The sequence below is a fragment of the Conger conger genome, chromosome 9 (genome assembly GCF_963514075.1).
Source record: "Conger conger chromosome 9, fConCon1.1, whole genome shotgun sequence".
NCBI lineage: Eukaryota > Metazoa > Chordata > Actinopteri > Anguilliformes > Congridae > Conger > Conger conger.
In genome coordinates, this window is record NC_083768.1 from 17,274,255 (window position 1) to 17,301,644 (window position 27,390).

The window sequence follows — 27,390 nt, forward strand, 5'->3', positions numbered from 1 at the left end:
ACGCGTGAAAGCCTGTGGTTGCTGCTGAGTGCACACACACAGACACTCTGAGGCCCATGAGGGGCCCGTTTCAAAATTTTATCATGAGCCTCCCTCTCCTCTCCTTTCACCGTTGGACCACCAGCCCACTTGCCTATATGGGCCTAACACTAGAATGTCATTATGATGATCATCATTCTATCTGCAATCGCTCGTACACACGATATAAGTACAAATCTTCAAATGTTCTTGGGCCCAATGTCCTGACAGGTTCCTGGTTCAAACTTCCGGTTTACTTCCGTTTACTTCTATGATTTATATCCATCTGGGGCCCCAAAGCAGGATTACTGAGTTAGCCGGATAACTGCGCAAAGTAAAACCCAGAATAGCTATTTTTACTTCAGTCCATGTTCTGGGCAGGGTCCAGATTTTACTCAGTGCTGTTATCTGGCTAACTCAGTAATCCTGCTTTGTGGAACAGGCCCCTGCTAGCTAGCCAATGCTGCTCCCTGAAAGTAAAAAATAGGTAATCATTGCATTCTGAACTAAATAGTAACAAGTAAAAATAAAAGTCACAAATTCACAAATATGTATGCATTTGTACAAATCAGTACCCATTTATTTAAAAGGCAATTTATAAGACAGTTATAAATATATACAGTACTGTGAAAAAGTCTTAGGCACCTGTATAACATGTACAGATAAGATTCTTTCAGAAATAATTCAATGAAAGGTCCTAAATAAACATACTATATATCTTACATTACATTTTAGTAATTTGACGGAATAGTTCAAAACTGAATCAAATCAAAAAAATTTGTGACCACCCTTTGACATTAAAACGGCATCACTTCTCTGAGATAGCCAACGCTGTCCTGCAGTTCTATTAGACAATCAGCAGGGAGGTTGTTCCAAGCATGTTGGACAACTTGCCACAGTTCTTCTGCAGACTTTGGTTGGCTACTTGCTTCTGATCTCAGACAGCCTTGATCAAGATTTTATGTAAAAAGTAGTCAATTACTTACAGTAATATGTTACTTTTTTAAATTAAATACAAAATTAAACCTTTTGGAAAATTAATATTTGGAAATCTCAAATGTGTTCACACAAAAAAATAAACATATATATAATAAAGTCTAGGGTGCCCAAGATTTCTGCATAGTACTGTATATAAGTACAAGGTGAACGATATTCCTTTGGGGATAGACACATTCCTTTGGGTGAGTCATCTCCTATTTTTGAATCATATTATATGCATTTGTCAGTAATATTGGGACTAATCTCTCTCCATATTTTTAGGAAAATCTTCAAATTTTTTATCTTATTATGAACATTTTTCAAACATTCTTGTGGGCATTTGGGGCCCCTCTGTTCATTGGGGTCTGTTTCATTTGAAACTGTTGAAACTGCCACGCTATGCCTCGCCTACACATACATACACACGCACACACACACAGTGTAAAATCATCCCATTTCAGAATATGATTAAGAACATGAACCTGCCAGCTAAGCCAAACACTAATGGATAGCCCTCTCATTGTCATTGGTCATGGGGAGCTTCATGTCACTGCTCATAGGGCCCAAATCTGGCCTGGAAGAACAAAAATGATACGAAATAAGTTCATTTTCTTTTCACCTTTCCAGCTGTAACATACAGCCCAGATAGCCCCAGACAACCACAAGGCAACGGCCGAGATGAAACGTACGGGCCTGTTTGGGTAATTACACCTTTGCTATATGACACCCTGAGGCAAGGCGTGTACAGGTGAGGGCTGGGTGCTGCACGAATCCCCGAGACCATCTGCTGGCTTGGAAACCGTCACTTTAAATTGTTTACACAGCTCAAGGTTGTCTCTGCCACAACTGAATCACACAGGAAGCATGACGATGATTAGTCTCAAGAGTGAGTAGACCGAGTGGCCGCATCAGATGTGATGAACTTACTTATCTTTCTTATTGTGGAATTGGCCTGCACACCTGGGAACTACACCGCACACCATCTCAACTACCTGACTCATATTACACAAGTCTTACGTTCTTAAATTTTCTGAAGCGGGTTGCCGGTGGGGATCCCATGAGTTCTGCATTATGAGGCTATGTTCGGGCTTAGACATAGCATGTAATGCAGAATGGATAAAAGCTGGGCCTGGAATCATTTAGAATATGGTCAGTTATTATTACTGTTGAAAGCTTCTTGGCAATGCTTCATGTGCATCATGACTTGTGAGTTTGCATCTCGCCACATTGTCCTTGCATGTATTTGTGGGCCTTGGCTTCCATTTCACATGCAGTTATATTTTTGTGTGTGTTTTTATGTGCATTCATCCTATTTGCTGTCATTATAGAGAGCGGGCTCTCCAAACTACTAATTTTCGTAATTGAAAAAAAAAAGAAAAAGAATTAAACATTTGCACAAAAATAACTCAATTTAAATCTTACCGATCCCGATACAAGACCACTTATTACGTTTGTAATGCAGAGGCATGTGTGCCTTTTCTAATTTCATGACTGTACATTTTATTATATTTTAATTAGACCTCAGAATTCTACATTTTGATGATGAATTGTCCATAGACTTGACATAATGCTAACATAATGCTAATCTGAAGTCTAAACAAACATAAGGCATTATGTTCAGCAACGTTATCACGTGCAGGTCATCGCTAGATTACATTGCATAGCATACGGACAAGACTAACAACTTTCAGTCTCACTGTCTGTCCAAAGTGGAAAGCAAGCACTTAATTTGAGAAAATGTGTTGGATACAGTAAAGCAAGGCCAAAAAGTGATCCACTTGGGTCGGCTTACATAAACAGAAACGTACAGCTAAATTGGCAGCTATTTTAGCTAGTTCATTAGGATAGTCATAAACACCAATAAAGTGAGTCCACTTGACTGGCCAGCTAGCTCTAGCTACATGGAAAAATGGCAGTGACAGTATTAATACCAGTTAGTTAACTAGCTAGCTAGTCTATAGTTAGGCTTTTAAAGGTAGTTCTAGTATAAGCAAATAGTATAGTATAAGTATACCTTGCTAGCTAGCTAGTTGGCTGTCATTGAATATTTCTCATATGAGAGAACATGCAAGATCTCACAAGCAAGATGGAACATAATATGCAAATACCATGTTGATGGCATACAGTTGGCGTCACCTTAAGATTTCACTGAAGAAATAGGCTTCAGACAGCAAAATTATTGTTGAAATGGAACATAATAACTACCTATAATTTTAAATCATGCATCATGCTAGCTATAAAAACAAAAGCTTTGGTTGAGAACTCTCAAATCAACCAAAAATGTATCATTCAATGAATGGCAAATACCACTTTTTGCCATTCACTATAAGAAATGGGGAGGAAGGGCTTGCAAGACTAGATTTTCTCAAACAAGGGTATTATTATATTATATATTATATATTATTATATATATTATTATTATATTATATATATATTATAATTTTCTGTGCTTTTTCAGATTTTTTGGATAGAATAGTGTAGAAAGACAAGAAGAATGGGAGTAAGAGAGGGGAAGACATGCAAAAAATGTCTGACGGCCGGATTCGAACCGGGGTTAGGTGTCTTGCTCAGGGACACTTTGACATACCCAGGACGGGACTGAACTGTCAGCCCTCAGACTGCAAGATGACTGCTCTTACCGCCTGAGCCAATGTCGCCCCAGTAGGCCTATATGAATGAGATCAAGGCAATACACACTCTACACAATATACACTGTAATTCAGGATCACACTAGTTTAAAAGCTGTATGCTACATACTGAAACACTTTATGGACAAGCTATATTGAAAGAGTGATAAGATTGACGAGATGTGGTTCCAAATAGGACACATGGGTATGCTGGAAATAAAGTATGCTTCGAAAAAGCACAAAATAAGTAGCCTCTAACTTCATTGCCACATTGCCAATACAGTGCACTACTGTAAGATTCTGAATTCTTTGAGAGGTTTGAATCTTAAACAATCTGCCTAGTGGTGAGCACATCTTGTTTGATGTACAGTAACATTACCATTATACATGGGTATAGCAGTTGTCCAAGATCTGTGCTGATACACTTTGAAGGAGAGTAGGCTGATGTTAGTGTTAGGGCTGATCAATTTAATTTCCTATCTTTTGAGGTTGCAGTCAGGTCAGGAGGTTACTGAGGAGGAGTCACACGATCAATGACTGTGACTCGATGGTACAACTTCTCTTCGAAACACAGCTTGCGCTATTGAGGTCACATGGCTGTACTACTGTACCTACATGGCCTTTGTGTGATTGATCAGTCTATATAATGCTAGGCTCTTTCATTTTCACTTTCAGTTCAGGCATCGTCACTGCCATAAAGCTGACGCCCGTGGTTCAGGCCAAAAGCTTAGTCATTGATAGTGAGGCATTAATTTCCAATTGCAGAATAAACAATGGTGCTTTAATCACCCTGTAATGCTGTGAATATTTCAACTGTATATACTGTAATGAGCTGTGAGGCAGTGATCCAAAGTGTGTTTCCTCGTACCGAGTCCAGCTCTAGTTTCCTGAGGATTTGTTCATTTGTAGGAGTTTGGAGGTGTGTCAGGTTTAAGAATCAAACCTCAGCCTACAGTATGTTGAGGGCACTTAGTTGAGTGGAGGCCAAAGGTCCCACTGCCTCACAATAAAATGGTCAGTGTTTAAACAAAACTTAGTAGGTCTCATGTAATCTCTTAGAGTTAACACTGAAAATCTTACTGTGCTGATCTCAATGACAGTCAAGGCTATAGATCAGTCAGGGCTATAGACTCTGCCTTTGAGATAAAGTTTTGCTGCCATGGTCCAATGTCAAGACAGAAACTAAGGAAATTTCACTTGGCAGATGACAGATGCTTGAACATCCAATAAGATATGCGGCTGGCAGCTCTTTTGGGCTACGGGCATATGCATGCGTTCCAAACAACTATCGTTTTAATTTTTTATGTAGCACATTAATTCTTTTTTTTTCTTTTTTTTTAACGTGACACTTAAATGATTGTGATGTGTGAAAATATATTGTCACATTATGTGAGCCATTTCCCTGTGTTTGAAAAATAACTGCCAAGCTGTCATTTAAAAAAAAAGGCTTTCACGGTTATTTCTAAATGTCTAAGTGGGCAGGCAGTCCATACTTGATTTATTAATTGGTCTGGCAGCATTTCAGGCCCAAAAATATTCAGCAATAAAGAAGCACACATATAATATTTACCCAGAGGCACCAATGTGCCAACACAACAGGGAGAAAAAGGGTCATTAAATAGATACAGTGGCTGACAAACTCGGCAAGCTTTGAACCAGTCCACTGCCTCGATGAATGTTGAAGAAGTGTATACTGTACTGTAAGTCGGAATTCCAGTGAGACAGTATACTGTAATAGGTTCTTGTACAAAAATCCCTATTGCTGTATTCCCATAACAACTGTTCTTATTCACATCTGAAATGTTATGCAACATTATTTTAGAACCTGCTTACATCATGATTAGTATTTTAACCAAAATTAAGCTTATCTTGTCTAAAACATTGTGTCTGAATTCCAGTGATGTTAGCCTGCATTACTAACAAACTGAATGGCTGGCTGGAGAGTTATGTTGGCTCTCAGTGTAAATTTCTTTTTTTGCCCCAGTATGATTTTTTTCTGTCATGTTGACTGCTGTGAAATTTAGAGAAGGAAAGATAAAACTATAAGCGCTTCCAGTGCTAATGGGAATTTTGCCAGATAAATATGTTATTAATGCTCAATAATGGATTCAGATGGCTTGATAAACTTGCAGTTTGAACTCTCTCAGAATCAGTATAAAACAGTATTTTATCTGGATCACACAAATAGTCTAATTTGATGGAATTTGGAGAAAAACTAACCAAAGCTGTATGTTTATTTGCACTATTACAACAAAGCTGTTTTAATTGGTTAGCCACTTGATTTTATAAACTTTGTCAGGTTAATATATTGAGGCCACACATTTAATTTGTCAAAATAGCATCATTTGATCCAGATATTTGATATTTTGCATTTAACATGCTGATAATAATGCTTAACAACAGTACTCCTGATCAGAGCCGAGTTTGTAGGCGTTGTTCTAGGTCTGCCCTGATTTAAATGAGGCTGAGTCACAGCTTAATGATAGAGATGGCACATTGAGACTTCAATCTCACAGGGTAAAGAGTCCTAGGCTGTGCACTTAAGATTGTATTGCGCTGTATGTCCTTGCCAGCCAATCAGTGGCATTAAAACAGAAAACTCCCGTGGACACTTGGTACACAGCAATCCAGATTGTGCCGTGTGATGACCTTTCCCATGGAAAAAAACAAAAACAACGGCGATTAATATCTGGTGCCCCAGCGTCTGTTGTGCAGCACATGCATTGTCGGGTGGGAGGATTGAGCAGCGAGGCGTCTACGGCAGGTGGAGGGGGCAGGTGTGCTGTTAACGCACAGGTCGGGTCTGATTTTCAGCACCTGGTCGACAGGGGAGAGTCAGCTGTGGAAGGAGTTGGGCAGACAGAGAGAGAGAGTGCTTGCCCGCTCGCAAAAGGTCTGTGTTTAGCAATAAACAACTGATGTTTGATTACTGTGTTTGGGGAATCGTTCCTTCCACCCCCACCCCCCCAACCCCTCCCCACCTCCCCAATCCCTTCATCCACCCTGTCTTAGAGGTCTTCAGATCTGCCAAGATTCCTTGACTGCAGGTAATGCTGAATAGCATCAGCTGCAAGCGTTATCAGATATTATCAAGTGTAGGCAATATCTTTATTGAATTATTCCCTGAAATTGTAAATTACGTTTATACAATAATAAAGGAGATTCTATGTGGAGATTTCCATTTTGCAGTTAGATTCAACTTCTCTTTTTTAGATGAACCATTTCATTTTTTGACACATTGAACAAACATGTGATTACCAAATTAAATATTTGTAAATGTATTCTCTATACAGTGTAATATTGCATAAACTAAATACATTTTAGCTTTTCCACAGATAACTCAAATAGTGTAAAAACAAACAAAATGATCACAAAAACAGAACAAAGCAATAGCGATGAAAAACGAAAAAAATGCCTGTCAACCAAACTCTAAATGCTAAAGATACATGTGAGCAAAAATGAAGCAAGTAAGTCTCCCATTAATCGTATTAGTTATAGACCTGCCTCACAAATTACTTCGAATTAATACATAAATAAATAAATAAGTCCAGGAAGATGAGATCATTGCTGTGTTTCTTGTCGGCAGCAGACTGCTCTGTAAATTAGGTCTGGGTGGGGGAGGGTACGATGTTTACAGTATCCAGTAGGTGGCAGTGGTGTATTTGAAGTTGCTGATCACATGCTGAGCTAAGCAGTGTCTGGTTTCATAGGTCTGATGTCTGGTAGATTGGCCAGTTCTTGTTTTAACACCAACTCAGCTTCTCAGTGCCTGAAAAGGGAAATTCAAACAGAGGGGTCATTTCGCAGACTTAAGTGATTGGCTGAAAGTTATTTCGGCAGGCTGGTCAATGTGAGGCATCGTGATGTTTTTTCACTGCGTAATGAGAATATGACTTCCTGTACCAGGCAACAGCCCCGATATAATCAGACCCCCCCACTGAAAAAAGAAAATCAGCACTTTTGTAATGTTTCCTTTTTAAACTGTTAAAAATATGGCTATCCCTTAGAAGCTGAATAAATAAATCATTTGGGCATAGTTGGCAATGAACATTAGTTAAGAGCGGTAAAATCTGCTTGTTGAGACCTAAGATTATAACTGACATTTTGACAGGAATGAGTTAGTGTTATAAATGTTGTTTATATTTATGACACTAACTATGGGCAATTTGTTAGGATATTGATATTGTACATTCAGGGTGCTTTTAGGGTGTCATTTTGATCTATGAAGAACTGCCCAGCATTAAAATTTAGCTGTGTTAGGATGTGAAAGCTCAATATCTCAAAACTACTCAGAATGCCAATAGAACCTAATAATTCCGAGGTCAGGTTATGTAGAGGTTTGTTTTTTAAAAAACCACATCGCCAAATTGTTAGGTGCTGGCATCGCACCTTCCCTACCAGTGCTCCCAGGATCCACTACCCTCAGCGACTGGCCCTGCTGTGCCAGTAGGGAGAGCTTCTGACAAACGAGCCCTTAGATGTGCGTACACAGCACATTTGAGGATTGTGTGACTCAGGGCTAGGGAAGTCCCTCTGTAGGACTGTGGGTGCGTGTGTGTTCGTGTGTGTTGTATGGGTGTGTCTGGCAGAACACGGGCTGCTGGGCCTGGGCAGAAAGGAACTGTGTGATGTCAGACTGTTCCCATCCCCCTCCACCCTCCCTTCCCCTCCAGGGAAAAGGAACCTTCCCTCATTGGTGCAGCGATCTAAGGCCTGCTCAGTATATCAGGCTGGGGATACAGCAACAGCAAGACTTATAGATATATAGGGTGTGAGGAGGTGGCACATTTATAATGGAGACAGAGCTGAAAAATACAGCTTCTAAACAGATCGAGTCGTTTTTCTTCCCGCCTCCTCTCCAGGAAGAAGAGCGTCTGCAGCCTTTTCTATTCAAAGTCAGGCTGACAGGGCAATGAAAGGCAACAAAACTTTCTTAAGCTCTATTGGGGATGAGGATCAGCTGGCAGCGACTGACACACAGTAAACGTGTCAAGGACCTGGCTGTGGGTTGCAACTGAGTCAACTGCTTTCAGGAAAAATCAACATCACCTCTTTATGATCTCACAAGTTCTCACCCATCACCATGTCTGTCTTTGGAGTGTTTTACTCCATTGTGTATTTACTGACTAAGCTTTAGCAGAAAACTGAGTGATGTCCTTGGTTGTTTATGAGAAGCATGGTCTGATGAGGTGTGGTACATTTCTTACCCTTGTCCCAGCAGCAGAATGCCACTGTATTACTCCAGCAATAGTCGTTTCTGGGAGAAGGAAGGAACAAAAGCCAAACATCATGTGCGCTTGTGCCGGTGAAACCCATATCAGTAAACACATAAAATGGCTCTGGCAGCCCCTGTCACCCACCTGCAATACCGCGAGTGTTATGTCAATGTTGCTACATCATTACTGTGTTGTGACAACATTATGTGCTAGCTGGGCTGCTAACTGCAAGCTCAGAGAGAATAAAAATGTGCTTTGAAATAGGACACTCAGATGAGTAACGATCTTTAGCAAATGTTTTTAAGGTTCAAGCCAGTGAAGTGTGAGGCTAGCACAGATATAAGTATTTTTACTGCTGTATTGTTATTTTTGTTTTATTGTGCTTTTATCTGCTTTGCAGGAATGAAGATAAAATAATTATTGCTCTGATGAGTGCCTCACGTACTGCTTTACGGGACATCCTGGGCATTTCTCATTATAGCCTCCGTCAAGAGACAGTTTTATTGATATACAAAAAAGGTGCGCTTCCATTTGAGCTCCCTCTCCCCTACTGTTTTCCTAATCCTTTCATCCACATGGAGACCAATTCAAGTGATTTTTTGGCATTACGCTACAAGTGATGCTACCAAGGCAACAGCTTCCCAGAGAACGTTATGTACAGTATGTTAGTCCTTGCATACTAATAAAACAGACAGAATGTGGTTGTATAATGGCAGGGAGTACTGGACTTTTGACCTGAGGTATAAGCTTGAATCTTGAGTAGGAGTGAGCCATTGTACCCTTGAGCAAAGTACTTCTCAAAATTGAGCCTGAAATGCTCTTCTGAAAACAGCTGTATGAATCCATTACTGAGTATGCATGATGCAGCTCTGTCAGTTGTGCGAACCAAATGAATAATGCAGTTTAATATATCATCAAGCACAAGTGTGTGTGTGTGTGTGTGTATCTGTATCTGTACACCCATGGGCATTAGTGTTCTGTGCATTTGTCTGAGTGTTTCTCTGTATGTGTGTGTGTATACAGTATGCATATGTCTATCTGTCTACATATTGTATAAATAGAAATATGCTGTTGTTTGTGCACATGGATATCTGTCTCTACATATGTAGGCACATGCCTGTGTGTATGTGTGCATGTGGTCATGTGTGTTTTTCTGTATGCGTACGCTACAGAATGTCCCTGTGTACTGTATATCCATGTGCTGAGTGAGGGGTGAACAGCTAGCCCAGCATTACCGTCCCTCACCTTTCTCAGGTGAATGGGAAACAGCTGGAGACTTGCTTCTCAGAGTCGACTAAAAGCATTAGAGATTGGAGTAGAGTGGTGCTCAGTTACACCGGAAAACCCAGCTGTTCGGATATTCAGCAAGTACCTCTATGCAGACAACCTCCACCCACATGCTTCCTCTCATATTACGGTCACCACTCAAACCAACATTTGTATGAAATAAAGTGATGTATGATATAGATGAACTGCCTTTGTTTTGTGGGGGGATTCTGTTAAAGCCCTGCCACAGATCTGTCAGTCACTGGACAGAGACTTTAACTTGTATGGCTTTACAAGTAAAGTACGGGCCATGAACAGGAAATCACTCCACCAAGAAAATAAAAATCATGTGCAACGACCACTTTAAATTTATTTATTATTATTATTATTTATTTATTAATTTTAGAGTTATTTTCTTGCCCTTGAATGTTAAATAAAAATTCACAGTTGGCCAATTAGCTAAATTACTAAAATAATATGAATAAAATAATTCTGTTAAAAGGTGTAAAATACTGCATTTTTCTTACTTTTACACCTTTTATCCTGAAATTAAGTGTTTGCACTTCCCCCAGCCTGTCACCCTTCCCTAACTCCCTCTACTTGCAGCTATCCGGGTCGAGAAGATCATAAAAAATAAGTACAATAATCACAATGATACCATCTTGTATACAAATATATTCATTGAGGGTCATAGATTGATGTGTTTGTCAAATACCCAACCCCCATCAACAAGTAAAACACATTCCATAATAAAATATTTTGAGAATGTAATTAGATGCTCACCGATAAAATGGAGTCACGTCACTGAAAATTCCCTCCATTTTGTTGTCAACGGTGTTTCCACCGTCTTCCTCTGAAACATTCACTCAGATGAGAGACTCATTGGAACTCCTCCAAAGGAAGTCCTCTATTTAGATGTAGGCATTTCAATTTTTTTTATTGTAAAATGTCAATGGCATAAAATCTCAAGAACTGTTTTTGCAGATGCACAACAGACTATACAGTTTTGTAACGCAGGCAAAAAAAATGTCTGTGTTGTTTTTTGCATGCCTAACAAATTATACACCATTGGAAATGTGATGTCATTAGCCAGAATGTTTTTTGTTTTTTCTTCCCATTCCCATAGTCGGTTCTTTGACAAGCTGAAGTTATACTTAATTTTCTTACATGTGAACGGGGATAACGCATTTTCTCTTACAAATACTGGTCAGAGACAGTTGTACTTGGGCTTATCATGTTCAAGAGCCTATACAATGCAATGGACATTCTATCCATGTTCCTATTCTAAATATGTGCTATTATGCATTTGGTCCACTGGAGACTTGTGAAAAGGACACTGACATTACCTTATTTCTTATAGTATGTGGATTTCCAAAATGCAGAGATGGTGAGGTCCCCCCACATTTGTTTTACCACCCACATGTTACGCTAAAGCAATGGCATCTTAAAATAGATTATACAGATATAAGCATGAGTTGTAACACATTCAAATGGTATATCCTGTTACCATAGTGATTGAAAATTGCACCCGAAAAAAAATAAATGAATGCAACAAAAAAAAAAAAACCCTCTCTGGCCTATCCCTGGGCCGGTGAGACTTAAGGGGTTAAGCAAGGCACATAACCTCTTTCAGTACACATCTTTTATCAATGCATAATGTCCTTTCGGCAGCTCGGGTTTTTGATACCAAACAGTCATAATAATGTGATACAAACTCATGGGAAAGTGAACTGAACCATGAACAGAAATCATAGAATTCTTCAGCAATTGATCTCCACATAACTTACATTAGGAATGCTGAAAAAACATGCAGAAACTGTTTAATGTTTCTAATCTTCGCAATGTCCAAAATTTATTCCCCCCTCCCTTGTATAGTATCAGTATCAGGAGCAATAACATCTGTCCAAAAATGTATCTGAACTGAATTTTCTTTGTCCTCCACCTGTATATATGGATGGACAGAAGTTTTTGTCATCCTGTAATGGCCAGGGTTTAACCAGTCAGTTCTTTCCTCTATTCTTGACACCCATCCATCTTTTCTCTTTAGCGATCGGCAGGCCAGGGATTGACCCCTGGCAGAAGGGAGCAGGGGTCTTATATTTAGAGAGCTGGTTTCCATAGCAGCAGCAAGAAGTGGTGGAAAGTGAAAGGTTAAGGGAGGATAGTGGGGTTCCTGGGTCCACTGCATCCACTGAGGGCCAGGAGACTGAGCAGAAGGTGTGTGTGTGTGTGTGTGTGTGTGAGAGAGAGAGAGTGAGTGAGTGCATGTTCTTACGTGCTCTGGGAGGTCGATACCAGGAAATGCAATTTGCAGTACTTCTGTTTGTCGTCTGTGGGCCATTTTCTTTTTTAAGCTGTCTTTGAAACCTCCCAGCCAGCACAAATCAAACAATCCTCAGGCTTTCAGTGCTGCACCTCGGAAATACCGAGGTGACACACACAGGGACAAAAAGCCACCATCGTCCTGCCAAATCAAAGGAAAATGACAGATGGGTGAAAGACTTGGGCGCTAGGTAAGCCTATCATAGCAGACATAGTGACACCATCCATCAGGCACAGAAAGATAAAAGGACACTTATGCTTCAATTCTCTTGAACCCTATGTTTCAATTCTCTTAATTATTGGGCGAGTGTGATGGATATTTTGCCATAAGGAAAGCTATATATCTCTGAATTATTTTCTTCTGCTGTTGCTGGTAACTGAATTTAAATGTTTTTTTACGCACAGCCTCTCCACATCCTTGATGAAAATTTTGATTCAAGGACAGTTTAAAAATCATAGGCTTCATATGTTTTTGCAAATTTAATTACCCAAGATTCTCAGAAAGAAGATTTTCTATTGAATTTAATTGGAAATGGATAAGTGTCCTGTCAATTTAATAAACAGAATTCTGAATTCTTGCTTTGTCTTTCAATGTTCATGTTTTACTGTTTCATAAACTTTTGGCCTTATATATCATTGCACGATGAGAGTGAGGCAGTTTTGTGGTTTCTTCGTTAATTCTTGGAATTTCTGTTTCAAATTTCTACTCTTGTGAGCAAGAGCAGAAAACGGTACAAAAGAAAGATAAATTGAAGCCCATTAATCAAAGTGAAACATCATGCAGCTTCTACACAGAAGCCGTCTACAACACCACCTCCCATCAAAGTGAAGGTATTGTAGAGCAAAGAATTAATTGCATATCACAACAGACATGACCTTGTGGGTGAGGTGGTTCAGAAATTTCATTAACAAAAGCATGCGGTTAACTTGACACTCTGAGGTAGATTATGTACAGTACATGTTTGCATTAATGAAAAATGTCAGTCAACTCAATTTTTGCAGTGAATCTTTTGTGTCTTTCTCAGCCTGTTATGCATGTTAAACAAGCATATATGGTCAATGGTGAATTTACGTGAACAGGACCATTACAAAACAACCAACCAACAACCAATGGAACCAACAGTTGTTTAATTTCTTGGCTTAATCTTTTAGAGTAGAGATCATAATCATTTTGGGAACAAGACTGAATTCTGCCATCAACAGCCAAATACTGAGCACAGCAGAGCTGTTGTGGGCTTGTAATAGCCAACAGAAGTGGTTGATATTTAATATTATGCTTAGTGGCTCTAAAAGTCACTTCAATCTCTGAAAGTCTGTCATGCCTCTGAATGACCTGCATGTCATCCCATTGGCCAGGCTACTGAAGTGCGATTATGCATTAGCATATCCTGCTAAAGCTGAGACAAATCCTGGTAGGCACAAAAGAGAGGCATTGTACCCACTAGTCTTAAAATACAGTTAAAATCCCTGATGTGTGTATTTGTATACATTTTAAAATTTGTGTACAGTGGTGTGAAAAAGTGTTTGCCCCTTCCTGATTTTTTTGTTTGTTTGTTTTTGTTGCATGTTTGTCATACTTAAATGTTTCAGATCATCAAACAAATTTGAATATTAGTCAAAGACAACACAAGTAAACACAAAATGCAGTTTTTAAATGAAGGTTTTTATTATTAAGGGAGAAAAAAAATCCAAACCTACATGGCTCTGTGTGAAAAAGTGATTGCCCCCTAAACCTAATAACTGGTTGGGCCACCCTTAGCAGCAACAACTGCAATCAAGCATTTGCAATAACTTGCAATGAGTCTCTTACAGCGCTGTGGAGGAATTTTGGCCCACTCAACTTTGCAGAATTGTTGTAATTCAGCCACATTGGAGGGTTTTCGAGCATGAACCGCCTTTTTAAGGTCATGCCACAGCATCTTAATAGGATTCAAGTCAGGACTTTGACTAGGGCACTCCAAAGTCTTCATTTTGTTTTTCTTCAGCCATTCAGAGGTGGACTTACTGGTGTGTTTTGGATCATTGTCCTGCTGCAGAACCCAAGTTCGTTTCAGCTTGAGGTCACGAACAGATGGCCAGACATTCTACTTGAGGATTTTTTGGTAGACAGCAGAATTCATGGTTCCATTTATCACAGCAAGTCTTCCAGGTCCTGAAGCAGCAAAACAGCCCCAGACCATCACACTACCACCACCATATTTTACTGTTGGTATGACGTTCTTTTTCTGAAATGCGGTGTTACTTTTACGCCGGATGTAATGGGACACACACCTTCCAAAAAGTTCAACTTTTGTCTCGTCATATCACAGAGTATTTTCCCAAAAGGCTTGGGGATCATCAAGATGTTTTCTGGCAAAATTGAGACAAGCCTTAATGTTCTTTTTGCTCAGCAGTGGTTTTCGTCTTGGAACTCTGCCATGCAGGCCATTTTTGCCCAGTCTCTTTCTTATGGTGGAGTCATGAACACTGACCTTAACTGAGGCAAGTGAGGCCTGCAGTTCTTTGGATGTTGTTGTGGGGTCTTTTGTGACCTCTTGGATGAGTCGTCGCTGCGCTCTTGGGGTAATTTTGGTCGGCCGGCCACTCCTGGGAAGGTTCACCACTGTTCCATGTTTTCGCCATTTGTGGATAATGGCTCTCACTGTGGTTCGCTGGAGTCCCAAAGCTTTAGAAATGGCTTTATAACCTTTTCCAGACTGATAGATCTCAATTACTTTCTTTCTCATTTGTTCCTGAATTTCTTTAGATCTCGGCATGATGTCTAGCTTTTGAGGATCATTTGGTCTATATCACTTTGTCAGGCAGGTCCTATTTAAGTGATTTCTTGATTGAGAACAGGTGTGGCAGTAATCAGGCCTGGGTGTGGCTAGAGAAATTGAACTCAGGTTTGATAAACCACAGTTATGTTTTAACAGGGGGGGGCAATCATTTTTTCACACAGGGCCATGTAGGTTTGGATTTTTTTTCTCCCTTAATAACAAAAACCTTCATTTAAAAACTGCATTTTGTGTTTACTTGTGTTGTCTTTGACTAATATTTTAATTTGTTTGATTTAACTGTGACAAACAAAATAAGAAATCAGGAAGGGGGCAAACACTTTTTCACACCACTGTATATCTGTACCTTGGGCCTTGTGCCCAAAGCTTTTATATTTTTCCTTTGCAAGTGACATATAACTATAAGGATCAGGAGGCACAGTTTTGGCAGAAATCATGAATATTACACTGCAAGCAGCAATTTACTGGTTTTAATTATGAAGATAATGCATCCTGTTTAATCAGTAAGCCTTCGTTAAATATTAAATATTCATGGGTCTCAGAGGGGTACAGTAGGTTACTTGGCATGGAGGTAGAGGTGGTCTGGGCAGTACTGTCTGACTGAAGCCATGGGGGTCCTTTGAGATGCATGGAGGCCATTTAGTATGGGAGGTGTTTGTCCTGTACAAGGACCCAGGTCCACAGAGAGATTTTGCCAAGCATAGTGGTTATCCTCCATCTTCACAGTTCAGCACCTTCCATTTGGAATTATTTGCAGGTAGAGTGAGCTTAAAAACATTTTTTTTATTCTCACCCCCAAGGGGTAGGCAGCATTTTTCATTAATAATTTAGCACATTTTGGACCCCTCTCCTGGTTTTTTTGTTGGGAGCTATGTGTGCAGTGATGCAGATGGCTGATGGGACTGTTGATCTGAATGCTTCACTTGGTAGGTGACCCCGACAAATGCAATTTCAAATCTTCAGATATTCAAATGTGGCACAGATCTCATTTGTGCTGTGCCCTTTGATTCCATATTTTCACAAATTAAGTTTTATATATAGATGGTTTGCTTATGATGAATTATTATTATAGTGAGCGTGGTAGCCAACTACTGATTTTGGTATTGCTATGTTATGGATACCCTTAAAAATGTGCATAAAACGTTTTTTGTTCAAAAAAATAAAATAAAATAAATAATCCAACGGATTCCGATACAAGACCACTCATTCTGAAATTCAGAAGTAGACATGCTTTTTGTGCTTTCATGACTGTACATTTTAGTACATTTGAATTAGACCTCAAAATTCTAAATTTCAATGATGAATTGTCCGAAATTGGCGAAACACAATGCAAACACATGAATGGTGCTAATCTGAAGTTCTTAATGGAACAAAGTTCTAAATGCTATGTTAACGTGAGAACATTATGTTCAGCAATTGTGTGCAGATCATTGCTAGATGACGTAACATCACACAAGCACAACAAGCACACAGACAAGTGGAAAGTAAGCTCTCAATTTCTGAAAATTTGTTGGATACATTAAGCAAGGGCAGCCAAAAAGAGACCAGCTTGTTCGGCATACATAAACAGAAAACTTAACGCTGTGCATTGACATAGGCAGTGTGGCAATGGAACAAGGAATGGAATGCTCTGAGTGTACTGTATGTGTAGAGTCAGAGCATTCCATTCCATTTTAGCACACAGCGCACTGAAGAGCCTCAAAATTGCACCAATTATGACTAATCTGAATTACATAGTATATTATACATTACATCATAAAATGTTATCATAAGGCAATTAGATGTTTGTGGATCAAGAATAAAATCAAATTTGACCATATTTAAGGCCATTAAAGTCATGGACTGTGTTCTGCAGAACAAACTATAAGGTGTAGAGCAATCCCTGCTATGGTACACCAAAATAATTCTAGAAATATTATAATTATGTACATTACATTACATTTGGCATTTGGCAGACGCTCTTATCCAGAGCGACGTACAACAAAGTGCATACCCATAACCAGGAATAAGTTTGCTGAAAGACCCTAGAGGGAAATACAATTTCAACTGCTACCTGTTGAACAAAGATAAGGACGAGGGCCAATTATTATTTTTTTGAACAAAGAAACAAACAACAGAGCAAAAGTGACCAAAGTTCACTATCCAAACACTGCTTACCTAGCTAACTAAAAATACCGATACACAAAGCAAGTCACAGAGACAACAATTAAGGTTCACAGGGAGGTAGGGAGGGATGGGGAGAGGTGCTGCTTGAAGAGGTGTGTCTTCAGCTTGCGCTTGAAGGTGGGGAGAGATTCTTCAGTTCTGACCTCAACGGGGAGTTTGTTCCACCACCGTGGAGCCAGAACAGACAGTAGTCGTGAGCGTGAGGTGGAGGTTCGGAGAGGGGGAGGTGCCAAGCGGCCTGTGGAGGCTGAACGAAGAGGTCTGGCAGGGGTGTAGTCTGATGATTGTTTGTAGATAAGCTGGGGAAGACCCCTTAACTGCTTGGAAGGCTAGCACCAATGTTTTGAATCTGATGCGAGCCATGACAGGCAGCCAGAGGAGGGAAGTAAGCAGGGGGGTGAATATATACTATATTATATAGAAATATAATTATTACTTATAGGGAATGAATGCTCTCCGGTCAATCATTTTCACTTGTCGCATTCTGTGAAAGGCAGCTAGCTAACGTTAGCTAGCTATGTAGTTATAATTATCGGACTATGTAGCTAGCTAGCTAATTTAACACTAACGTTACATTAGCAAACTAGATAAGTCAGTGATTTGGTTAGTTAGTTAGCCAGTAGTACAGAAGGGGGCCATATTATATTAAATAAACACAGCATTCAAGCAATTTATTTATTTTTGAGACTAAGGAGAGGATCTAGCTAGTCATTTAGTCAGCTAACACTAACGTTAACTAATGTCAGCTAGCCAGGTAGTTTCATATTATTTAATGATGATATTTAAATTATATTTCAACCATAACGTTACCATTTAACATATTCAATATTTTCAACTGGCAGCACAGATGGTGCAGTGGGTAGCACTGCCGCCTCACAGCAAGGAGGTCCTGGGTTCGAATCCTTGTCGGCCGGGGCCTCTCTGTGCGGAGTTTGCATGTTCTTCCCGTGTCTGCGTGGGTTTCCTCCAGGTACTCCGGTTTCCTCCCAGAGTCCAAAGACATGCAGGTTAGGCTGATTGGAGAGTCTAAATTGCCCATAGGTATGAGTGTGTGCGTGAATGGTGTGTGTGCCCTACGATGGACTGGTGACCTGTCCAGGGTGTATTCCTGCCTTTCGCCCAATGTAAGCTGGGATAGGCTCCAGCCCCCCTGTTCAAGATAAGCCGGTTAAGATAATGAATGAATGAATGAATATTTTCAACCTGTCACACTGACAAGAGCAAACTAAAGTTTAGAGGCTTTCAAACTGCACTTAACATACAAGCTTGCAAACTGTCCTGAGGCTCATTTCACGAAAGCAATTTGCGAGGATTTTCACTCTCGAATAGCAGTATCTTATCAAAATGCGTTTCACAAAAATTCCTAACTTGCAAATCGCAAATAAACCTGCGACGACTACATACCTCTCGCAAAACCAATTTTCTCCCTCACAAGTATGCAATTTCCTCTGATAATGCTGATATATAGACATATAGATGTATAGACAAGCTCCAGAAAGAATACAATTTATTCTAAGATCTGCATCCTAAAGTAGTAGGCTACATTTTAATTATTATAAACCATTTACTTCTGGAAAGTACAAAGAAAGTATTTTTTTTAAATAGCCTCTACTCTCTGGGACTTAAGTACTTTAGGTTTTTTTGTTTTTCTTAGGGTTGACAGTTCCAATCAACCGTTTTCTTGGGGTTTTCGGGCAATGGAATAAGCACATTCCATCCAGATACGTCCGTCAGTGCCAACGTGTAAAAAACGGAATTCAATTATCCGAGTCAAGTGAAATTCTGCACTACTTGGTCTCCCAAAAGACCTTTGTGCAATTGGTAGTTTACAAATTCCCATCAGTGCACTGACTGAGAACGCACACATGTTTGTGTGTAGAAATGGGTAGGCTACCACCCGGTAAAAATCGCTATCAGAAAAGTCATAGCCTATGTATTGCCATGTACACTATTAGATGTTGCAGTTAAACAAACTGGGAGCACACACAACAGTTACATTTGAAGCAACTGGGATTTGGGTCATCGCTTCATCACAGAAGTTGCTAATGTTACTAATGGATGGCGTCTTGGTGACAGTGTGAGGCACAACTGGCAAAGGTAAACAGGAGTCACAAAATGAAGCACAGAAGTTGTTCACACATGGAGAGGTGGAGGGGTACCCTGCTGACTCAGACTCTCCCTCCCTGAGACTACGGCCAATTACGCTTTGCCTTGCAGGATACTGGCCACAGCCTCCATTTGCAGGATACACCATTGCACCTTGTGGAAAGTCACTGTATTTGGGAATAGTACCATATTCACCATCTAATGAGACCTGATTATGGTCATAATTTAAACAGCAATTAAGATCCTGAAAATTAGCCAATTCAAAATAAAATGTACTATAGCATTTTATGTAGTAAGCTCTACACATCACCCATATTTGCAGCATAAAGCTAGTTATATGTTATGGGAATACCCGTATGTTTTCTCTTATGCATGATTTACCATCTCCCTGAAAAAGCAGAGAGGTTCTCATAAACTGTTGTAGAATACACTAAGACCAGTCAGTGTTCTCCCTTTCAACAGATACTACAGAAAACATTTTTTTAATAACAGAACCTGTCTGTGACAATATATTTTTGGTTAATTAATTTCCTGGTAATAGATATCATACTGGCACTATTTAGAAATAAGTGTAGAAGTAAGTCTGGCAAGATGGCATGGCATGGGTGACAACAAAAGGATATGGTTTCCAAGGGAACACAAAGTGTGCAAAGGAATGGGGCTTTCACTTGTAAATGTGGACCTGACGTTGGGCACCTGAAACCGTGGACACACTAATATGAATGGCAGTCAGTCTCATTCCGCAAAGAGGGTCGAGCGTTACGATCCTGTCTCAGTCGCTGTGGAAACCATTGAAGGTTTCCTGACCCCGACCCGCGGGGAAGGGGGGTAACCCACCACTGACCACCAGGTTAGTGTTTACTTTCTACGCCTGTCACAAAAGAAGGACCACCGCGTAGGCCTTAATGAGCGGGGAAAACACTGACCACCGTCCAACAACATCTGCTGGCCTGAATAGCTCACTAGGCCAATTCCCATGAGGTGCCTTCTTTGTGTCTTGCTCTTAGCCTAGTGCATTTGACTTTCAGTAGCTTGGGCATTTGGTGCATTCATTGTAGGAAAGAACATTTTCCGTTAATTGAAATTTGAACATCATTTGCATTTCAGCATTTTCAGAAGAAAGAAGCCACCAAATATACTCTGGTTCACCTTTCATCTCTTTTTTTCTTTCTTCTACAACAGATGTGGCACCTGTAGCTTCTGAAATCCAATCCGCCCACAGAGTGGACACAGAAGGACCTGATCCCTTCATTAGCGTCTTGATCTTTGAGCCTTCCGCCTTCATTCCGGTGCCTGTGAAAAGCTCTTTTCTCTCCTCATCTCTCTCTCTCTCTCTCTCTCTCTCTCTCACACACACACACACACACACACACACCAAAGGTGAGAATTAAGATCCTTAATAGGATTTCATTTTTTCCTCCCCTTTAGCTGGCAGAAGACAGGGGGTGATAATAACGCATGCCTGCCGCTTTGTTCTGTCCTGCAGCTGGTTTACACCGTCGTTCACTGGGGCATTCTGGGAGAACACAACAGCCACTCTATTCTCCCCCGGCCTGTGCCCCATGACTGTGCGCGGTGGAAATTAGCCCGATGCTTAACTATTCACCACCTGGAGCAAGAGCCTTATTCCGCAGCGAGCAGCGAGTGCAAGGCGGACACAAAGCAGCAGCTGCCTGCTGATCAGGCAAACAATGGAGCCAAGTACTAACCATTTAAAAAGAAGGCAGGAAACCGCTAAAGGGAAGTGAAGGAGCAGTACTTAAAGAGCTGGAGAGAAGTCCAGATCTGGCCAGCATTGTGAATGACACATAGGATTTACTTAGTCTTCTGCAGATGGGGCCTTACTACGGGAACTGAATCTAAATTAAAATAAAAAATTAAAATAAAAAAATAAAAACATGCTGAGAGAATGCTGTGAAGACACTTTGAAATGGATGTATACATTGGCTGTATTGTGTAAATATGCTTTTGTGTGTATGCAATTAATATTTTGCTTAGGACTGGGAGCAAAATAATACTTACTGTAGCACAACAAGTAATTATTACACAAGCCGTGGCTTCGTTAAACTAAAATCAAGAAATACATGTGTAAATTCAAAAACATATTAATCACAAAAACTATGTTTTAAGTGAAATTTGCATTTGCTGAAAGCCTCAAAAGAAATGAAATTGGTCAGCACTAACGCTAACATCAGCCTTAAGATTCAAACCTCTCAAATAATTCATGATCTTAGAGTAGTGCACTGTAAAGTATATTGGCAATTTTGCAAATTAAAGTTAAAGCATGCTTTATTTCCAACATGTCCAATGTGTCTCATTTGGTACCACAAATTTGGTAACCATAGCTTGCCCACAAACTGTGTCGGTACTTAGCATACAATTTTTAAACTAGTGTGATTAATTGATAGATGCATTGAAGTGTATATTGTAGAGATTTGAGTGTATAATGCTATGATCTCATTCATATAGGCCTACTGTATGTTGTTCTGAATAAAAGTGTAGAAGCAGATATATTGCGCCATCCAACCATTGTAATAAAATAAAAGTGGATACTCCCTAAATTTTAGTGACATGGTATTGATGTAATGTCAGCTAAATTGGTCCTTTCTTGTCAGGTGAGTCTTGGATTTTACTTACGAAGGGAAGTGTCCCACATCTGAGATCACCCAGTCACAAATTACTGTCAAATTACTGTAGGGCACAGGTGCAACACAATTACAGTACTACACTTTCTGATCATGGAGGAACCCGCTCAGGCAAACATTGAACAGTGGGAAGTGCCTGCTCATCCAAGAGGAAGAGGAGTGTGTGGTGCTATGGTTAGGAGAAGACCACAAAACAGAGAGGCAGAAGAGGACAAATGCACATGGTTTTGTCTGATGAAATGAGGGCCACCATTGTGGACCATGTAATCAACCATGGTCTTACAATGGCAGGGGCTGGTCAATGAGCACAACTTAATCTGGGCCGGGCCATTGTGTCATCTATCATACAAACAGGAAAACAGGTGCACAATTGTGCAATATTGTAATTCATCATGCTATTTCAGTTTACAGTAAATGCATGTTTGAAGTTAAATTAAAAAAAAGAAAGAATACATGAACTATACTGTGATGTATTGGTGATTTCCAACTGATTCCCTTGCATGGTTTTCTTTTCTGTTTACTGTATTGCACTGTGTCACAGTATCAATAAAATAGATTCTCAAAAAGTAAGATTGTGGTCCATTTCTTGCAAGTGGTATTTTACATATTGCAATGTTAAATATTGTACTGCAGAAAGAGTGACTGATTTGAAATGTTAACAAACATTATTCTAGGTTTGTCATAATGTGTTTAACCATTTTTTGACTGTCTGGATTTCAAACAATGACTTTTCATTTTGATGACTATCTCATTGAAACAATTATTAAATTTTTAAACATGAGTTAATGATTTTGAGTGAGGTACGCACTTTTGGAGTTGAACCATAATATTGTGCTAAATGCATAAAATGTTTTGGCAAAAAGTTATGAGAACATGAAAAATGTTGCGGGAAATGGGAAAATGCGATTGAGGAAAAATTGCAAAAGTATAGCTAGTTAGCGTCATTCTTTTCCATTTCAACGATAATTGTCTGAAATGCCAAGAGTCAAATTTTCAACATGGTATTCACATATTAAGATCCATATTGCTTACGAGATTGCATGTTCTCTCATGTGTAATGAGAAATATTACATATCAATCGGCTAGCTAGCAAGCCAGGTATAACTCTTTTTAAAAGCCTAGCTAGTTAGTTAAATGTACAATAGGTAATTTTGGACTTCTACCGGTCAAGAGAGGAATAGCAGCAACAAACACCTTCAAACCACAACATAATGTATGTGAACGCGCTGACGTTGAAATGCCATTGGCAATTAGAACCGATTTTCAACCACTGAGCTTGAATTATTGTACAGTTATGCAATGTTTTGGCCATCAACTATATATTTTGAAACCTGAACTTAAGGCCTATAAACACCAGCAGAGGGTGAGGAAACATGTCAGTGAGCCTTTTTCAATGATAGGAAGGGGTTTTGTAACAATGTTTTAACACAAAAATCTTACCTATTGTACCTTGAACTAGCTGGCATTAACACTGTCATTGCGATTTTTCCATGTATCAAGAGCTAGCTGACTGGCTTATTGAACTCACTTTGTTCGAAAGCACAGTTCTAAAGGGGTGGCTGGGGTGGCCAGTGTCACCCCTAAAATCTGATTGGCTACCCCAGTGCCACCCCTCACGTAGTCTGCTTTTGCCAAGACACCGTCTTTACAGAGACACAGTCCATGTTTTGATAAGATATTGTGATCTCCGAGTGAAAATCCTCGCAAATCGCTTTTGTGAAACGAGCCCCTGAACTTATAGAAGATGATATAGTGATGGAGGTGGGCTTACTAATAAAAAATAGCAAACATAGTGTATGTGACTGTGCTTTTAGCAATAAAAAAAAGGCCTAAAGTGACTGTAAAGGTAAATCTGTTCAATGGCGTTATTATTATATGTATTAAGCAAAATTAGATTCGAGAAATTAAATGCATTGCAATATCAACTAAACAATATCAACAATATCAGCGTAAATATTTGTATCTATTTCTATGTGGGGATTGCATGTGTGGAGTTCCATTATTACCAGACTCTGAGCTATTGGGTCAGGTATCTTGATGACATCAAGAATAGCCATATTCTCATTGCATATCCCCTTCCATAGTTTTATGAGATTTGCAAATGGTTGGAATTTATATAGCGCCTTTATCCAAAGCACTGTATAATTGATGCTTCTCATTCACCCATTCATACACACTCACACACTGACGGCGATTGGCTGCCATGCAAGGCGCCGACCAGCTCGTCAGGAGCATTTGGGGGTTAGGTGTCTTGCTCAGGGACACTTCGACACAGCCTGGGCGGAGGATAGAACCTGCAGCCCTCCAACTGCCAGATGACTGCTCTTACTGCCTGAGCCATGTCGCCCCACATTTGTATGTAGCGATTTACAACATGAATTATATGGTGGTATGTTGGTACATTTTGAATCCTGACTGGGGGTCTATCTGTGTGGAGTTTTTTCATCTTGCCATTTTTCAGCTCTTAATTCCTCTACAGACCGTATGCCTCACCCAGTCCAATACAATTTACTTGTAAATAGTATATTTTGGGAGGATTTGAAGAGGGAGGTGGCGTGGTGAGGCAATTCAGACCACACCCAATCCTGAAAAACAGAATTTATGTCTGAAACAGTATTATAGTTATTTACATTACTTTTAATAAATATTTGGTAGAGACCTATTTGGTAGTGTAGTGGATACATCACTTTAAAATAACCATACATTTTCCACCCACTTTACAGTCACTTTAAAATGATGCCATTATGTTTGATAAAATACTATACAATCCTTTCTACAGATATTATACTGTTATAGTGAAACCACATGGCTACTGAATTTCTTTCCTTGGACATAAACAAGAAATCTCATAAATCCAACTCTTACTGAATGATGCCACTTGAATACTCCAAAGACATACCTGACACCAGTTCTCTAGATTGTATTTACAGTGCTGATAGATTGCATTCATCACTGTGAACATCAAAGGCGGTCTATCCCCAGTTGCTTTTCCAAGTGGCAATAGAGGTCAGGTTGCACATGCTACTGTAAGTTTTCACAACAGCTCTCCTACCCAGTGTAAAAAGCAAATGCAATATCTCTGTGCTGGGAGATGCATTGACTACCGCAAGGGATCTGTTCAATCAAATCCCTACACAGGTTTGTCTTGAGCGTCAAGTGAAAAATTTTGAACATTCTTCATGCACAGCTTTTTATTTGCTTCAGTGACTTTCTATAGCAAGGCAAGACAGAAGTAGCATTTGCTTAAATTAAGGGCAAAAACACACCGTGCATGGTTTCTTTTATGGACCACAAAGGCGTTATTTTTTCAGGTGCTGCAAAATGATTTAATGCCTAAGTGAACTCCAATTTAGGACGTTAAACAAGTCTCATTTGTTCCACTCCCTCACTGAGCTCTCCCTTACCCAGTTAATCCAATCAAGCTGCTAATTACTATTTCTTTTTTAAATTATTTATTTCTCACTGATGATGATAAAGAGGTTTACTGTCTCTGCTAGCACAGAGCAGCCATTAACTGTGCTATATTTAACATATATCATTCAAATTGAGAAACAGATCTTAGTTTTAGTCTGCGTGAAGCAAAGCAAACAGGTGGCAATATGATCAGATACTGTATACAATGTAAGATTTCTCTGTAGATTTTCTAACCGATGAAATTAAATTGCTAAAGTACCTGAAAGCACGCCTCTATATGAATACAAATTCCTGTAATGATATGCTCGGGTTTATTTTTATTTTTTTTAAACGTGCTTCTCTGTGTTGTCACCTCCAAGAGGTGTCTGCTGTGAACTGTGTATAAATATTCTCATTGGAAATGCACCAAATAGAGCTTGACAGATGCTGGAAATGGAAGACTAATTAACGCCTGATGTTTCCAGCATTTCACAATCATAGTAATCATAGTGTTCTTCATGTTATATATTCAAATATTTCTGCTTGCAATTTTTGCACACTTCCACAAAATTATTTCTATTTATCATTGCCACATAATAACTGTAACTCTGAGTGATTGGCATGGCATGCAAGGGCCCTCCATTTCATTTGTGTGTCAATGCCATACCACGTACAGTAAGGCTTAAGAATTACAATCTGATGAATGAAATATAATTTTAGAAAATGTGAAAAAAAATTTGTGAAAAAAGACAAAAACAACATGGAAAAAGTAGTTAAAGAAATACAAAGTGCAATATAAAAAAATAAGTCATTTCTTAATTCACACCAGGGTACCAGTACCTTCTGCTTATTGTCTGGCGGGTTTTTTTTGTGTGAAGAAAATAGCACAAACTGCCTATGTTTCTTCATTGATTTGATTTTTTTTACCCAAAAAGGCTTAGCGATCATCCAGGTTCTTTTTTGCAAATCTGAGATGAGCACGGACGTTTAGCAGTCATTTCTGCCTTGCTACTATCCCATGAATGCCATTTTCGCCCAGTCTCTTTCTTATTGTGGAGTCATGAACACACCTTAGTTGAGACTTGAGAGGCCTGCAGTTCTGAATGTTCTTCCGGGATCTTTTGTGACTTCTTGGATGAGTTTTCACTGCACAGACACAAGAAATGTTGGCAGGGCACTCCTGGATTTACCACTGTTTATAAGTGTTCTCCATTTGGTGTTAATGGCTCTCACTGCGGTTTGTTGGAGTCCCAGAGGTTTAGTATGACTTTGTAATGCTGATATCAGTGTGTGTGTGTGTGTGTGTATGTATGTATGTATGTATGTGTGTGTGTGTGTGTGTGTGTGTGTTATACATCCAACACACACACAGTATATATAGGATATATAATGTTTTTGTCATCTCTTCAGCATAGTGTGCTTGTGGAAGCTACCACTACTTCCACTACTTGTGGTGACTACTTCACTGTGATGGTAAGGTGCAATATGAGCGAGGTTTAGATGAAACAGGGCTGGCTGCAATTAGCCTGCCTGCATTCAATCAGTTGAATCTAATTATCAATTACATTTGGTTAATTGGTTGATTGAGTAACTAATGGGGCAATTAGTGACTCAAAAATGTGTTTTCTGTTTACCCAGTTTCCATTTATCTAATTGATCTGTATCTATTACATTTTGTCTAAATATCTGAAACCATTCAGTAGGACAAATATGCAGTAAAAGAGGAAGGAGAAAAGGGGCACTGGAGTATCGGTGATTGTCACTACTACCACCATGAGTCATATAAAGGCACACTATGGGCTCTGTTAGAGAGAGAGAGTTCATTCAGACAGAGGCCATTATGTTTTAATTTTGCAATGCTTGTGCAGGAAAGCAT